We start from the raw sequence: 18,170 nt of genomic DNA, 5'->3' as shown, positions 1-18,170 counted from the left end.
TGTCTGTGGAATCACACCCGAGTTTTATACAAGCTTTCTGAGATATGCATGGCACCATTAAAGGTGAGGATTTGTCTGACTGATCATTTTCCGTCTCAGAGACAACAAAAGCCCTGTATGACATCTGAATACGTCAGTGAGTTTGCAAAAACTCCTTCAGGCATTTGCCGAGAGGTTTCAGGACATGAAGAGTAAACAAAAGGAGCTGAGCATATTTGTTAAGCTATTCAATTTGGAGGCAGCAGATCTGATCATTGATCGGCAAAGCAACAAGGAGCTCCAACCTGCCTCTCCTCTCGAGCTCTATAAACTCTATCTAGGTCCTGAGACAGTGTAGTTTGCATCTCCGTTTGGGACAAACTACTGTGGTGATTAGTTACTCTTTAAAATGACTCATGAAGAAGGAATGACCAAACCTAGGAAAAAAAACAAGCTGCGAGTAACAACATCATTAGCATCTGACGCTCAACAAATAAGCAGTTCCAACTTTCACATTAGAGAGGTTACTGTCATATTCTGTATGTGATCAATTGAATATGGCCCCTCGTTTAAACTGAACATACATCATATTTGGGTAAGAGGTATTAAAACAAGGTCAAATACAATGCGAAAATCCAGAGCTCTAATCTGTCTCTCCACAGAGTAGACAATAAGAATTATCCTTCCCTCATCAACACCTCTGTGGAGCCCCAACTGCTTAAAAAAAGACGGTTTTAAACAATTAAGGCAACTGAACCGTCAAGAGGATGTTGAATTTGTCTTGTTTTCTTTTCTGTGATGTTTTTATTATGTATGTATATTTATAAATGTGGAAATACAGCAACGGTCTGATTTCATCAATGCTAGAACTGGTTTGCTATATCTCTATTGCTGCAGCATCTTGTAGTTCTGATAAAAAAATATAGGTTGCTGCACATTATTAAAGGCTGTACAGCAGCATGGCTTGCTGCAGACACACAACGTTGTAATCAAACCTGACTTGACTCGCCGTAAATTAGTCTCCTCCAAAATAGAGTGTCAATAAGTCTGGAGGTGAATTTGAGTGATACATCTAAACTGGAATGAGATTAGCTTTGACCCGAATGCACAGACAAGTACACGGTGACCTGTCTCACCCACTATATCCCATATTGCTTATTTAGCTGCAAACGGGAGGGTGTCGCGTGTGAGTGAGTGAGCGGAAGACAAGGAAGGCAGAGGCAGAGGGAACGGCGCTACGATGCCGGACCCCCCCCCTCTGGAGATGAAGTATCACAGCACGACCATATCAAAGCATGCCACTCTTCAATAACTGAGATGTATCAGCATATTAAGTGCTTGACAGATGTGAAGAGCGTAAAAGAGCATAGGGGGAGATGAGGAGAGAAGATCTAGGTGAGAGAAAATACAGTGAAAACACCATCAAACAGATGGAGTTTTGAGTGGAGTTATGACAATGCAACAGATCATTCTTATTGTATTCTCATGTGATTAAACTGAAAGAGAGAGAGAAACAGGTAGAGACGGCTGAGGACGATCGCTACTCAAATGTGGGTGACAGGTTGACTTGTGCACAGTTGGTTAGGGGAAGGGGAGTGTGTGTTTGTGAGTGTGTTAATACGCACGGGATTAGACGTAAAGATGTGCTCTGTTGAAACTTCACACATGTTAATGCTTTTATCAGTATGGATAACTTTGAAGGCTTTTTTGCCTCTGGGAGGATCCATCATATTTCATGAACACACTTCATGCATATGGGAACATGCAAGAGACATGGGACATGGAAACATGTCCCTTAAAAGAGAGGGATGAAATCGGTTGCATTTGCAGCACATCACGGCAGGATGGTTTCTCTCTTCATCTTTGACAGATTATCACCTTTGCCAAGGAAGTTACATGACTGGTTTGGTTTGTCTTTTCGTTTGCAGGGTTACTCAAAAAGTTATGGACAGATTTGCATTGAAATGTTATCGATGATATGTTTGGGCCATGGTAACAGGTGATCAGAATTTTGGGAGGGATCCATGGGATCTGGATTCAGGATTTTTTTTTGAAAGATTCTACAATTGCAAGATACAGTATGGCAATACTTGACATATTGAGTTATATCTTCTCAAATCAAGTGGCAATCAACCCACCCCGTCTCCTATTGGTTTGTGAAATGCTGTTTTGAAGCAGCAGGTTTAGTTTTTTGACCAGTGACATGTATGAGTGGGTTTGGCTGAGAGCTCGTCCACTGCATTGGACGGTACCAGCTACGTCTATTTTTATATACAGATGCTGTATCGATCCAAATTCAGTGGTTTAATATACTCAACAAAAACAGGTTTTGGTGGGTTCAGCAAAGAAAGACAATTATGGTTTTGGGAAGATTAGACAAAACATACATACAAATACATTAAGCGAGTACATTATTTTTTTTTTCTTTCTATGAATGTGTGCATGTACCATAATGGAAATATAACGTGTGTGTGAGAAGTAATTAAAGGAAGTTATTAGCAGGAGAAGATTAACAGGAGGCAGTGTTGGCAACATTAGGAACAAACTGGTGACTTGATTTTCTTTCCCAAGAAAAATTGTTTTCAATTAAACAAATTTTCATTGCATTCCTGTTTGTGAACAGAAATGAGAGTTACAAGAGGAAAATAATGTAAAATATAATTAAAATGTGAAGTTAGTGGAAATTATTTAATGAAACATTTTGTGATGTAACAAAGGAGAGCTGTTTGTCTCTGTAAATATGACATAATCATATCACTGCCTTTTTTGATAAACATTTACTTTTGTAGGCAAACATACCCTTAGATCAGAAAATGCCTGTGACAGTTGGTCAGTACACAACATTTCAAAGTAAAATCTCTAAATAAGAATATTTGCTTTCTCTTTTCTGTCAGGGTCAGGGACAGAGCAGTCTCTATGGAGCTAATGGGGATTCAGCAGCTTGCCTAACATTGCAAAATGACTTCCGCATAAACCATTGGCATGGAATCATCCAAAAACGTAAGGGCAGAGACTTGAATGAAGTCTGATGTGTTCACCTCGTTCACACTGTGAGGCATTTTTTTAAGGAACAAAAAGTCCATCAATGTGCAGAACCATGTTTCAGAGAACTTCTCAAACACAAACACAGACACTATCTTACTGGTCGAGTTGGTCTGCACACTTGATGTTGTGAGATCAATTAAGATAAGCCTTCCCCAGCGGATTCAGTAGTATCTCTACTCTGTACAATAGTGTTGTTTGGGCATGAAGTATTGTTCCCTTGATGAAGCTTGAATGCCGTTGTCTCCAACCAAGTCGCAATTCACCACAGAGAAAAATACGAGAGATCTAGGTCATTGAGCATTCTCTGTTCCCCCACTTTTTATTTAAGGTGTTATGTATCGTATCAGGCAAAGCGTGGGACACAAGAATGGATTGCGAGACCTGTAATACTAAGACCAGGCATTACCTGATTGAATCATGTAACAGCCCTGGTCTAACCGAATTTGAATTTAAATCACGGAGACATTTTATCCATTTATCCTTCCTCATTTCACAGATGTAAAAAAGATAAGAATAGACATGAAAAACCTAATGTGACAGCTGCCTCCAGAGAATTTCCTCTAAAATCGACATCCTAACAAAGCACCTCTATCTACGGTATGAAGAACTGCATCAAATGTAAAAAATCTAACAAACAGATCTGTGACCTCTGCCCCACTGGACAGAATAGGTATGATAATCACCACCTCGCTCGACCTCTGGTAAACTCTCTGAATCACTCAAGAAGAGTGTGTGTGTGTGTGTGTGTGTAAATGGATGGTAAGTGGACTGTATTTATAAAGCTCTTTTCCAGTCATATAGACCACTCAAAGTGCTTTACAGCAAAGTCCCATTCACCCATTCACACACATTCATACAGTGCTGCTATTTACCGCGCATTTTTTTGTGTCACATTCATACACTGTCGGAAGAGCCCAAGTTAGGGTTAAATGTCTTGCCCAAGGACACAATGGCATGTGTAGTGGCGGAAGCTGGGATCGAACCGCCAAGTCGTCGGTTCTGAGCCACAGCCGCTCTGTGTGTGTGTGTGTGTGTGTGTGTGTGTGTGTGTGTGTGTGTGTGTGTGTGTGTGTGTGTGTGTGTGTGTGTGTGTGTGTGTGTGTGTGTGTGTGTGTGTGTGTGTGTGTGTGTGTGTGTGTGTGCGTGCGCGTGTGTGTAAACGGGTAATGGTGGTAGTGGAGGGAGGAGAATGAGCAAAAGAGGGCAGAGGAGGTGAAACAAGTCAAACTGACACAGTTTCAGTGTTTTCTCAACATGGTGAATTATGCAGGATGGGCTGTTTCTCCTGGGTGTTTTCTTCATTCATTTTTAACTGGTTCAGTTACACAGTAGTACTCCAGCTTCATGTCTCTCCCTCTATGTGTGCGCCGGCCCGTGCGTGTGGATGTGTGCGGCTACACAAGTACAGGCATGATTTTAATGTGATGAACTCACCTCGTAGCTGAGGTCACAAACAGCGTGCAGCTTAATTGCTCACAGGTAATTGTTTTAGAACGAGTCAATTACAGCTTAAAAATCCACTGCAAAACAGATTCCTCATGTGGTACCAGCATTGAACCGCAAACACACACAGTCTCTCACTTTGTAATGAATAAGGGGAAAAAAAGTCGAGGGACTTAATAAATTCTTATGAATCTTGAGCTTTCACTTTTAAACAACATGTAATATTATTGCTTTGATCACAGCGACTGGAAAAAAAGGGGAATCCCATAGCTTCATTAAATCACCCCAATTACTGTCGCAGAGTTGCTTCAGTATGCGTCTCTTGTTGACTCTACTAAGACAGTCTTGACTCTCTTGTTTGTCACATTTTCATATTTGCCATCATAAAATGAGCAATATCGCAGTCCTAGCAAATGTTTTTCCTATGACACCATGCAGCTGAAACCAAGGACACAGCATGGACTGCAGTCGTCTGTGTGCTTTCTGAGGCTTGACAATACAGCTAACTGCATTACATTAGTTCATATGGTCAGACACACTGTTGATGAAATACTCTAACCTCCAACCCAGCCCCAACTCGGTGTGTGTGTGCGTGAAGAAGTGTGTTTCTGTGTCGCATGTGTCTACGTGCTTGGCGAGTGAGGGCTGCCTGGGGCTCATTGCTCATCTCAGTGGGTATAAATAGAAAAATAGAGAGCCAGGAATATAAAAGCATCACAGTGTGTCTGAGGGGTGGAGAGGCTGCTCACAGCTAGAAAACATCACATCTGATAGCAGGTGGATGAGCTGCAGGATTCAAAGCTGAACAAATGTAGTATCACATACTGCAGACAGGCTGTTGAACTGAGAATGAAACGATGTGATATTGTTCTGCAGCCTCCCCAAACAACACTGAATCAAAACTTTGACGATGTGATTTCATTTCACGATGCAGAAATGATTTCTAAAAGCAAGGGCTGATACAAAATCAGCATGTTTCGACAATTGTGTCTTCATGCCTCTGTTTTTTAACTGCTGCTTGCAGCGCTCATCTCTTGTTGCTGTGGGTTATAACCCCCTGGTTTGTTTTGACATTGTTTTTCTGTTGTTTCACCGAAGTTTTTGTGTGATTAATGTGATTTGTGGAGAAGACTGCTTTGCATCTTACACAAGTTTCTGTTCTATTTTCTCTCTCCCTATCCATTTGTGTTTGGGACTGATATAGATTTGATTGAAATGCTCTATTCCATTCATTCTGCTTCCATTTGCTATATTGTGAATTGATTTAACCTCTGTCCAATCTTATTGACTCTGTGCCATTGTCAATGTGATTTGTGATTTGTCAGAAAATGAAAGATTGTTAGCAACTATTGCCACTAACGCTATTAATTTCACTGTCTGAAACATAGATGGCACTTCATTTTGCACTATACACAAAATGTGACCACTTAAAAATGGCAGAGGGTAGTAGTGTATCATAGAAAACAAGGAGTGATTTCAAACACAAGCATAGTTTTGGTTTAATAGCAGCTGAACAACAGCTAGAACTAACAGTTATTAGAGAGACAGTACAGTGTGCTATTAGAATTGAACACATACCTGGACGTCACCACACCTGGTTTCCATATCACTTCTCCTCAAAGAAGGAAAACGCACCTGGAGAAGAGAGGGCAAAGCAAAGTATTAAAAAAAAACAACAATGTGTCAGGTAGTTTAGACCAAATGGAAAAAAACTGTTCGACATTCGTGTGTGTGTGTGTGTGTGTGTGTGCGCGCGCACGCATGTGTTTTGAGGCTGTGTGTGACATTAGCCTCGAAGTCACAGGTAATGATCTCATCTCCCCACTGGTGGCTAGAGCCCCGACCACACACACTCACACAAATATACACACTTGTACTTGGACACACACTCTCTTTGTGATGACGCTCATTGACATGACATACACGCGCACACACAGGCAGACTAAAGAGGCTAATGTGATAAAACTATGGTGACCGCGGGGCTCGTCTCCATTTGAGTAAGGCAACCTGTTTTACAACCTGCTTCTGAACACCGGCAGACGAGAGAAATGAGGACAGGGAGGAGAGGGAAGAAGGACAGAGGGATGAATAGGGAGGCATCTAATTGGAGTCACGGTGGGAACGAACAGCCAAATCTCTCTTCCTGCTGAAGGAAATAAAAGTGGAGCTGCACGGCTCGTGGAAAAAGGTACAGCCGCAGACACAATGTATGGCTCAGGATAAGCTCGTTAGCAGTGGTGGGACTGTGAATGACAGATGAGGAGAGACGTAGAAGGTGGGGGTGATGGGTGGGGGTGAAAATGGGTCAGAAGGTGGGGATGCCTGGCCTGGCCTCTAGTTAACTGCTCCATCAGCCCTTTGGCTCCTACGTCATATCATGCACCTTCACAATATCGCAACTGCATCAACCATAGGTGTTGTGCTGCCGTAGCTCCACCACTGTTTTCTTCCAAGTGAGGAAATAGAATATTCACACTTCTGGTAGCCTTTGAGCGGCACGGTGAATGAAATGATTTTCTCTACCGGTCTGAATTTGACGAGTAAAAAGGAAGAGACAACAGAACACTTCATCCATCACCCAAATCCTTGTATGTAACCGGTTACCTACCTGGCAATAAAACTGATTCTGATTCTAATAATTATAATGACATTAGATTTCAAAGGGAGAAGGCAAAATGTGTGTTGGAGGGGGGTTTAGTGTAATGTATCATGGAAACTTATCCAGAGTCGTCATTGCTCTGTAAATTATTTTAAACCCCATGACCTTACAGCATGCTTAATAAACGCTAATAAAGGATATCTGTATATCTGTAAGGAAATCTGTATCTCCTCTCTGTATTTTTCCCCCCATGCAGCCTGTTTCCAACGGGTGGAGTTTAATGTATGAGACCCACACACACAGACACACAAAATAGTAAATCATTGTGGCATAAACAAAAACACTGAATTCTCATTTCATACAGCATGGAAATAAACTGGAGGTGCTCCTATGTTTATTCTTATGCAGTTCAGATGCACAACAATACACTGTGTCAGCACACATTTCACCCCCCACACTGAACTACATATGCTAATGCTGTGGCTGTCTCCCTCCTCCTAATCCTCCACGTCTGCAGCCATCTCCTGTTCCCTTTCATATCTAATTCTGTTTTTATTCTGTTTCTATTACTTAAGCATCACATTAGCATTACTGGTGAGCACAAACAGTATTAACAATGCAATTTACAAAATGTGCGATTTTACCCCCTCTCCCTCAGACCGCCTTCCTCTCCCGTTCGCTCGCTCGCTCACCTCCCAAACACACAGACCCACTACGTGTCCCCCTTATAGTCATGTTGCAATCTCGTGAAAAAGCGGAGGAATATTAAATATTAACTGCACATTCATTCTAGGCAAGCAGAATATGAAGTGAATTAATCACGGCATACAACGATGTCTAGAATCTTGCACTTGCTTTATCCGCCTTCATGTGCTGTGAGGATGCTTCACAGGAAATTAACAGTGGCATGTAGACCATTATGTGTATATATGTGTGTGTATGAAGCCTGACACTAATACCACATAACACCAATCATTTCTATGACAGAAAATATTTTTATAAGGAGCCATCCACCAGTTTTAAAAATGTCACAGTCAATTTATTGGTGAATGGTAAAGCTGAGCATGTGAAAACCACTGTATAAGGGTGGAGCTTTCTAATGGCTGGGAAAATGACCCCACTGATTTCATAGTTGCTATTGAGTTGTATTACTGGATTTCTGATTTTAAGAAATTGACCCACACTTACGACTGAAATGTAGGACATCTTGGCCTTTGATGATTCGGTTTCGACCTTTCTGTTAAGAAGAACTGTCTCATAGGAAATCCCTCAACATTCTCAAGTTGTCAACTATTACGATACTATTCAAGACAACAGAAGTGTATCCAAATATAAAAATAAAAAAATTGAGAAGCCAAAGGAGAGGACAGGAAAGGAGAGGGGGAGAAACTCTTTGGAAGCCACACAAGCGCTAGTTTGCTTTAAGAATGATTCTCTTACCAATCTCTCTCTCTCTCTCCATCTCTCTCCCTCCCTCTCTCTGCTGCCACTATCTCTCCATCTCTCATGCTTGATGGCCCCCCTGCATGCTCCTAATAACCCATGATGAGTCCTCCACACTTGAGCACCCTCCCATCAGACACCCGCTGAGACCCACAGACATACACAAACACACACACACACACACACACACACACACACACACACACACACACACACACACAGCTGCTTTACCCCTGTCGGACATACAGGAATGCGGATGATGACAGCCATCAGCAGGGCAATTAACAGACCCGTCCCCTGATTACAATACAACAGAGAGAAGAAGCAGAAAAACAACATAAGCTAATAGGGCTGGATCATAATGGTGTAATTAGCCTAGCATGCTACTCCCACTTGGACCCGGAAAAACCCAAAAGCGCAGCCGGCAGTCACGCAGAGACGTGGTGAACGAGGGGGACCAGGGAGTGATGAAGTGGGGCGAGAAGTGGAATAGAAAGGGAGCACAGGAAAACACACAATTCAAAGATTAGATAAGGAGGCTAAAAACAGTAAAGAGATGAATACACAGGAGCTTCAAGAGCCCAAATCTGGTTCAGTGCATACTAAATCCGGGAGCTAAAAGAGGGAGAGATCAGGAATGGAGGGACTCCCAGAGCCAAGTGAGCAGGGAGAAAGTGACGGGCGTAAGACAGAGAGCTGGGAGTGAGGCATAAAGGAGAGGTGGACGAAGGGGGGGGTGGGTTAGGGGAGAGTGGTGCAGACAGGACCGTGCCCGTAGCATACTGATGCTGCTGTAAGACATGCAGTCAGCGTGGCCTCAGCTCCGCAGCCAAGCATGTGCTGCAGAGGGCTGGGCTGCCTCATAGTGTGTTCACACTGTCCTGTACGGTCCCCCGTGATGTGTGTGGGAATAATACAATAAGCACAAAATATGGGATTGGAGACAACACAAGCAATTTATGTGAGTGCATGTGTGTTTGCATACGAGTTTGTGTGGGTGCACACGTGCAGCTGTGTTCGTGTGTTCCACGTGTGCTGCAGTGGGGCTGTTCATTATGCCGTGTGTGTCTCCTCCTGCAAAGCCTCTGTTATCACAACACAGTTCCCCAGCAGCTCCTGCTCCAGCCTTGTAACCATACCTTCGGTCCCATGGGAGCTCCTATAAGATATTCTGCTCTTCAAAGACGAAATACACACGAGGCCCAAGCTGAAACATAGACCACCATTACCCATTACAAACAGCTCCACTCATGAACTTCTCCTGAGCAACATGGGAGAACATAGAGAAAAGCATAGTATAATGAAAGAAAGTCTTTGTGTGTCTTCCTGGTTTTTTTCTCCCCCATTGTATAAGTATTTTGCATTAGATGAATAGAGAGTAGGACAGATAGAAAAGAAAAAAAGGGTGGTGCAGTGGTTAGCACTGTCACCTGACAGCAAAAGTGAGGTGTGGGTTCACTGTTCTCCCAGTGCCAGCGTTCAGTTCCTCAGGGCGCTCTGGCTTTCGTCCCATCAGTCCTAAACATGCAGGTTAGGGCCCTAAATTGCCTTTTGGTGTGACTGTGAGAGGAATGGCTGTTTGTCTCTATATTCCAACCTGTGATAGACTGGCGACCAGTCCAGAGTGAACCCCACCTCCCACCCAATGTCTGCTGAGATTGGCTGCAGTCAATGTTAAGTGGAATAGATGGATGGATTTTAAGAGGCAGGGTAGCAAGCAGAACTGAAAGGAAAAGGAAAAGGAAGTTGATCATTTTTCATATAAATATCTATGTCACACTCACGTCAGTAGCATTTTGAATTAAATCCTAAATTATCAGCAAATAAAACAGAAATTCACTCAGGTGTTATTATAATACTACTCCCTACTGTAAATTATGGCCAGAGGGTTGTCTGCATAATCTGTCTCTCTCTCTTGCCACTCTATTTGACTCTCTCCACGACAACGGGAGGCCTATTGTCTTCCTTTGTGTCTCCCTCAATCTCTCGTCCTCATCCATCAGTCTAAGAGAGATCCAGAAATGGATTTCATTCATTAGCAGAGATGAGAACAGCGTGACGGGGGCACAAAAGTGTCTTTTCCTACACTTCTAAAAGTGTGCCACACGGTGAAAAATAGCAGGGAAATGAGAAAGAAGCAAAAACACTCAGCAATGTTCTCTTCCATCTTTAATGACAGAGAATGAGAGGAGCTGTCGCTTTCTGTCTCCCACTGCTCCAACACAACCTGATTACTGTCTGATGATGATGGTACTACTTCCTGACATCTAATTGAAATAATTGTGTGTAATCACTTTAAAAGATTGGCAGGAGACATGCGAGCGATGAGTAGTAGTTAAGAAAGGCAACAGCATTTTAATTGAATCTTCCCAGATGCATCTGATTCCATCAAACAAGTGTAAAACCACCAGGAGGCCGGCAGAGACACAGCAGTGGCACAGTTCAATTGAGAGATGAATGGTGGGGTAATGGGTTTAGGGGCTGTGAAAGGGAGCCGGGTTTAGGTGGATATGCCTCAGCCATTCTCTCATACTCGCACACTTTATCCCACATAATCTGTGAGAAATCTTCTGTGTACCTCAGTGTATCCACTTTTCCAAGAAACTGATCTTTGATACAATATTTCACATAAACAAGCCAGGCGAGGATTTTCTACCATTACTGCTGATGCTCTAGAAACCACCTTGTCTGGCTGAGCAGCACCAAAGCTGCCTGCGTCTGATTACAAAGCAATGACATCCCGTAAGGTTTTTGTTGGGACAGATATAATGAGTAAAACGCTCCGTCTGGATCTCCATGCACAGTCATCACCGTTTCACGGCCCCCTGCACCACGGGGCCACTCGGTGGGTTTCTAAAGGCCCATATCACACAGAGAGCCAAGGCCAGGGAGAGCCTGTCCACAGCCATTTCCGTACTCTTTAATCTCAGCGGACGACTGGAGAGAGCAGCGCTGCACATTCCATTAATGTAAAGTGGGGCTTGAAGGTCTGTAATTTATTGGCTCTGCACACTCGCCTCCCCTCATCTCACTCATACTGGCTCCCGGCCACCAAATACTCCCCCTGATACCCGCCGACATGCAGCACCCTGCACTCAGCGTTTTACGCCATTTCACTTTCTGTCTCCTTTTACCTCTCTCGCTTTCTATACTCCTCTGTTGCATCACATCTATTTGCTTCTTCCTCCGTCTACTCTTCTCCCTTCACCCCTTTTTTGCAGTGATCGCTCACTCAAGAGTTCTCTTGCTTTACCCGCTGTGCGCACGGTGCATACAGACAGCCCTCTGCGCAACCCTTTTCCTGTAAGAATTATTAGAACATTTCACTTTTGCTGCTCCCAAAGCTTCTGCTGTGAAAGGAGCCAAGGATGAAGTGAGGAGTCCAGCTCAGTCAGCGCCTGCAACGCTGATTTAATGGATTGTTTAATTACAGATAAAATGACACCCTCACAGAGCCACAGAGATGACTGCAGGAGAACAGAGGAATCTCCCGCTCCCGGCGTTCCTCGGTCTGGACTAATTGTCCTGATCTGAGCTGCTGTGGCAAACACGACCTCCTAACAATGAAGCCACCAGGACGTCAGACAATACTGGGCTCTGGAAAAGAAGCAGCCGAGGCAGTGTATGGAACAAACGGTGAAGAGAGGAGAGAGGAGCTTCATCCTAAACCACTAAACCAAAGAGAAATGAATAAAACGAAACTGTTTCATTTTTCAGTGAATTTAGTGGTTGGTGGTTTAAGCAGCCAGAGGGGAAAGAATTGTGTTTCTTGTTTGGAAGCTTTTAGTTTGATCAGATATTTGATCACGAATTTAGAGGGGACGGCTTTTCACAGTATTTAAGGTAATTGTATCACCACACTGAAATCTGCTCTTCACTTAACTAAACATTTATATCCTCCAGGTAAGATTCTGAACATTTTCCTTTACACAAACTTATACTGCACACTAAAAAAAAACAGGTACAGGAGACAGCACCATTACAGGAACACAATGCTCCCAGAACTGGAGCATCACAGGAACAGAGCCACATTGGTGTATTTCATTTTGTAGTAGCTGAATCTCATCATCCAAAATCCTGAAAGAGTTTCCCTCCTGCGTTACAAGGGAATTGTATCACTCTGCTCAGACAAACTACCTCAACCGGTGGGAAAAAAAGTGACATGTATGTAGAGACAAAGGGTTCACAGCAGAATCAAATCTATTCGCTTCAGATTATAAGAAACAGCGCATAAGCCAAGAAAACATTCTACATTAGTCAGCCAGCGTCACGTACAAGACATGCAGCCAATACACCAGTCTCTCTGTGATAAACGCTATTTTCCATGGACCTCCCCCACACGTAAAGGCAGACCTGCTGTATCCCCAGGATCCTGGAGTTACGTTTACTATACGCACCCTTGAAATTAGTTTACCAGTTTTAAGTGCTTCTTTATACTGTGTGTTGTGTGAGTGCACAATGTCTCCTGTGCATACTGATGTACTTTAGAATAAAGATTTAATACGGGAAATGTACAGCCTAGTTAAATATCCAACGTTATAATTCCTGTAGGAAATCAATACATGGATGCATTTTACTAACTTGATTTTTTTTGTCTCTCCTGTAGGTTTGTGCTCTCCTTTGCTTGTCAAAGTATTATTGCTGTTGTTATTATCATTCTTAATAAACATTTTGATGTGTTAACTGCTTTGTGTTGTTCTTTCCTCCTGCCATTCCAGCATGAGGTTTTAGTAAGAAACAAGTGTGTAAAATAAATGGTAGCTCTTGTCCAGTAGGTATTTGCCTGAAGACATTCTATGAAACTTAATATCTGTTTCAAAGTACTGTACAACAGCAATAATAACAATTAGTAGTAGTGGTTGTAGTAACTATAATGCCTATTCTCTTGAGGGAGAAAAATGTGTCTTTTTCCTTATTTAGCACTTTACAAACAATAAATAAAAAGTTAAATTACATACAGAGGAGAAGAATAAATCAAATAAATGCAAAGACAGTGTGTGTCTGTTTGGTGTGTGTGTGTGTGTGTGTGTGTGTGTGTGTAATATAGTGTGGAATTGAATAGGACTTCAGTGGGAAGAGTTTTTAAAGCCCCAATAACAAGGTAGATGGGAAATGAACAAGCAGCCATATACTATAGCTTAATGATACATAATTACAGCAACAGCAATATATTATCAGATGGATTCTCTCACATTTCTATTGTGCAAATGCGTGTGATGAAGTATCTCCAATCCGTCTCTTAACGCCACAATTTGTAGACTCGTTAAGTGGTAGTTAAATGAAAATAAAATTGAATACAGAATTGGCGAGACTATCAAGTAAGCAAGCGATGCAATATTTATGAGTTGATTAAACTGTGTACGCAGACAGAGGGGCGCAATTGGCCAGTGGGCTGCCACTTACTTATTCATGCTAGTGGCAAGACGTCTCTCTCTGTGAATTATTTAGACTTTCTCATTGTGCGCGTGCGTGTGCGTGCGTGCGTGCGTGCGTGCGCGCGCGCACTAAGGTTATGTGAATAAAGCCACTGTATAGGGATCATCTTTAGAGGGGTCACTGGCCATGCTTTTCAAATAACATTCTTATAGAGTGCGTGTGTGTGTGTGTGTGTGTGTGTGTGTGTGTGTGTGTGTGTGTGTGTGTGTGTGTGTGCGTGCGTGTGTACACTAAGGTTATGTGTATAGAGCCACTGTATAGGGATCATCTTTAGAGGGGTCACTGGCCATGCTTTTCAAATAACATTCTTATAGAGTGCGTGTGTATGTGTGTGTGTAAATCCACTAGTAGGAGGGGTTGTCCATTTAGTGAATGGATCCTTGGGGACATATTGTGGACTAAAGGCCAAAGTGATACTGAGCTAAAGAAAACATGATGCTGAGATAGAAAGAGGGGGAGGGCACAAGTGGGGAAAAGGAAAAAAATTAAGTCATTCCTGTTCATTTTCTTACCGATCACACTATTCCCTTTGATTTATTTCCGTTGCGGGGGGAAATGAGTAATGATGTAAATGTGTGCCCTTTCATTATGGGTATATTGTCAGGTCTGTCAGTAGGGGTCCTGAGAGGTGCTCACGGGTTAACATGTGAAATAACTATGCTAATCACTGTGCCAACCGCATTTCTGAACGCATGTGAGCACACTGAGCCATTTCACAGCAAACCGCCATTGCATAAGCTGTGAATAATGACCACTTCAGCTTGTGCAAGGATATAAGCACCAGGCTGCAGACAGACAGGGTTTAGTGGGTGGTTTACAGAGACGACAGTGAAGAGTGATAAAGAGAGGGGGAACAGGGGGTGGATAGAGGAAGAGGAGGATGAAGAAGGATGGATAGAAGGTATGACAGCTTTCTCATAATTACTCACATCTGTCTCACCAATCTCAATCCTGGAATACTATCCATCTGACAGAGGAGTCAGAGAGATAGGAGCAGCCCTTACTCAAAATACATGTCTTGTGGCTGCATTACATCATGGATGATGGAGTTTACTGTCTGCTGAATGCTCTCTGTCTCTTCTACAACAGATTCCTCAATGTTATTTTCAAAAACTTGAAGAAAATGTGAGTGCAGAAATATGACTTCACACTTTGATTCCGATGTACTCACACATTCAGTAATGCTGACAAGAGTTAGTGTCTCACAGAAGATTTATAGCCTTTCTCCCATCCTTTAACCCTGTTTCAAAGTTACTTTTGGGTGTAAAATGTAGCCTCCGAATTTATTACAATTTGAATAATGTGTAAACACAGTGACAAACAAAAGTTCTTGCACAAAAAAGTGGTAACCAACGTGTGGCGTCATGTTAACTGATCTTTTGGCTTTTCCCACTGCCAACGTGCAACATGAAAACTACTGTGATTAATCACACAGGAAAAACATAAGTCACAGCCACCAAAAATAAGTGCCATATTCAAGTGGGAGGGATACAATTTAACAAGGATTTGGAGAAATGACATAGAATCTGCCAAAATAAATATTCATGCACTAGTGTGGCAGTTCAGCGTTAAATTCCATGTCTCTGTTGAGAGAAGTTTTCAATATAGCTAAACCCTCTGTTGTAAGATGTGCTGAAATGTGAACTACAGAATCGTCTGCTGAGTTTCTGTTTAAAGAAACCTTGTTAAGGTCTGTTTAAAGAAACCTTGTTAAAGAGGACACTGAAATGTCTCTGTTTTAAGATGAGACTATCACTTGTGCTGGTCTAGACATACCAAGCCTTATTGCTTGGTATGTCTAGACCTCCCAACTTTCACTTTCTGAGACTGCTTTACTTGAGAGACGTGATGTGAAGTGGAATAAGGTAAATTCATCAAGAAAACAGAGTTTTCTTCCTCACCTTCCCATATGACAAAATATTAAAAAAAAAAAAAGTATTTCTAACAGTAGTGCAACATCTGTATAAAGTAAACTGACATTCACGGTAATTCATTCCTAATCTCAAGTTAATTTAACTGTAACCTGACTTCCATATCACGCAGGGACAGCATTAGCACCATGTTACTGTTTGGGGTATTGGTGGATGGTGTGTAAGTGGGATCGGGGGGAGGAGAGGATGGAGGGAGGAAATGCAGTGGGTGGCCTTTGAACCTCTCCCCCGGGACCTTGCTGAACATACTCTACCAACTTGCTGCTATGGTCTCCATGGCGATCATTATGAATGGATGGTAGTTGCATCACATGCTCATGTGACACCTCAACACAGGTGTTCTCTTGTCACAGCCTGGTCTTCTTTACATATCTGCCCCTGATTCACCACACTCACCCCAGCCAAGACCGCATCTTAATGAGGAACATATCCCGAGACCCCTAAAACAACCTTCTCCACCCCCTTTCCTCCCTCCTGCTGGACTCATCCAATTTCCATCTTTCCGCTTCCTGTGAATCCACCTCCCCCACGTCTGTCTCCGGATTGGCGACCCTCCTGGTGCTTTCCCCGTTTGTTCCTTCTCTCTTATTTCTCTCTGCACACTGGCCAGGGAGTGATATTAGAGATTGCACCTGGAGGAAACAATGTCTGTGAGAATGCTGCCTTCATGTTAATAGAGTAGCCACGGATTCCTCGTGGGCACAGGCAAGCAGACGCATCCAAAGGCGAAAAATGTTCTGCAGGAGAGATGATTTGTCTCCCACTATTTTCAAGCAGTGGAGCTAAAGCAAACACTTGATATGTAGACCCACTGCCAAAGAGCTATTAGTGGAAGCTGTGTCATACCACTCACAAACTGACAAACTGACTGTAAACGGGCTAATGTTAATGAAAAGGGGCAGAATGACTACTTATGTTGACTATTTAGCCTCGCATTTACCCTGGATACGAGGTAACAGGCACCGTCATGGGAATGTTAATGAAGCTAAGGAAAACAAAGCCTGGTTAATGAGTGCACTGAGATAAGAGAGCAGAGGCTAGGACACACAGACACACAATTACATGTGTACACACACACACACACACACACACACACACACACACACACACACACACACACACACACACACACACACACACACACACACACACACACACACACACACACACACACACACACACACACACACACACACACACAGTGACAGGCTCTTGTCCTCTGACACTAATTAGACAGGAAGGACTATATGTGGAGGAAGAGCTAACTATCCATCCACATCAATACTGCATCGTGCAAGCCTGTCTCGGCCATTGGCCTCTGAAAAATGGAGGAAGGAGGGGGCGGAGAGGATAAGGAGGAGGGAGACAAATTAGAGAGAGGAAAAGACATGGAGGGGCAGTGGAAGTACAATCTCCAGGAATGAAGACGAATTCACACCAACGATCGTCCGGGTGTGATCTTCAAATGTGAAGCATGTAGTAAGAGACATATCACAGTGCAAGCAGCAGTCACCTGGAGTGAGCATAGATGTCACCTCTCTGCATACATCTACCAGCTGTACTCACGTGTGCTCACACATGGCTGCATTGGCATTCAGAAATATGGCACATGCTTATGTGCAGAAGAACCTTGGGTGCCAGTAACATGTCATTAAACGAAATAGGTCCATGTATGTTGAATTTGCATTAACAACCTGTTTTGTAAGAAATGTAATGCTGCCTACATATTTTCCCTATGCAAATCTGCAAATGTTCACTATTAAAAGTATTAAATTTACTTTCAATAACTCTGTCGGAAAAGCCCCCTCTAAGTTTTGGGAGCAGACAGTCCAACAGAACCAACACTTCCCTCAGAACCTCCCACAAATTCTGACCAACACAACTTTAATTTAAAAATTGCACCAAACCAGTCCTCCACACCAGTTTTCAAAAAACACAGCAGGCAGTAGGTCAAAGGACCCCTCATATTCTACGTGGCCGCTGAGCCAGAATAATGATCCCAGCACCTTTGACCCTTCAAATCCCTGTGCAGTCAGAGGCCAACAGCCTGGGACATCCAGGCTTCATCCCATTGTGGACGGCAAGCACAAGTTGAATAAACATCACCTCACTCTCACTACGTTATACTGCAGGAACCAGTCACCCAGAGAGAACAGTGGGCACCAACTTTTAATCTGAAAAAAACATATTTTGAACTTGGATAACAGACAAAAGAACTGTGGGTCACCAAGCCATTCAAGACAAACAGTTTGAAACAGCACAAGCAGCAAAGCGAACCAAGATTGAATGAACAT

The 18,170-nt window shown here is 42.9% G+C and overlaps 1 protein-coding gene across 1 annotated transcript in view; it reads right to left on the bottom strand.

Moving 5' to 3' along the window:
- Positions 1 to 6,067, bottom strand: part of dab1a (DAB adaptor protein 1a) — a 75,586-nt gene extending 69,519 nt beyond the window's left edge. The window contains exon 1 of the mRNA XM_035648532.2: positions 6,046 to 6,067. The gene's annotated coding sequence lies outside the window, so the exon portion shown is untranslated. The remainder of the gene's footprint in view (positions 1 to 6,045) is intronic.
- Between the last annotated feature and the right edge of the window lie 12,103 nt (positions 6,068 to 18,170).

The sequence above is a fragment of the Scophthalmus maximus genome, chromosome 13 (genome assembly GCF_022379125.1).
Source record: "Scophthalmus maximus strain ysfricsl-2021 chromosome 13, ASM2237912v1, whole genome shotgun sequence".
Taxonomy (NCBI): domain Eukaryota; kingdom Metazoa; phylum Chordata; class Actinopteri; order Pleuronectiformes; family Scophthalmidae; genus Scophthalmus; species Scophthalmus maximus.
The sequence above is the reverse complement of the archived record's forward strand: the minus strand, read 5'-3'. Positions and strand labels throughout refer to the sequence as shown.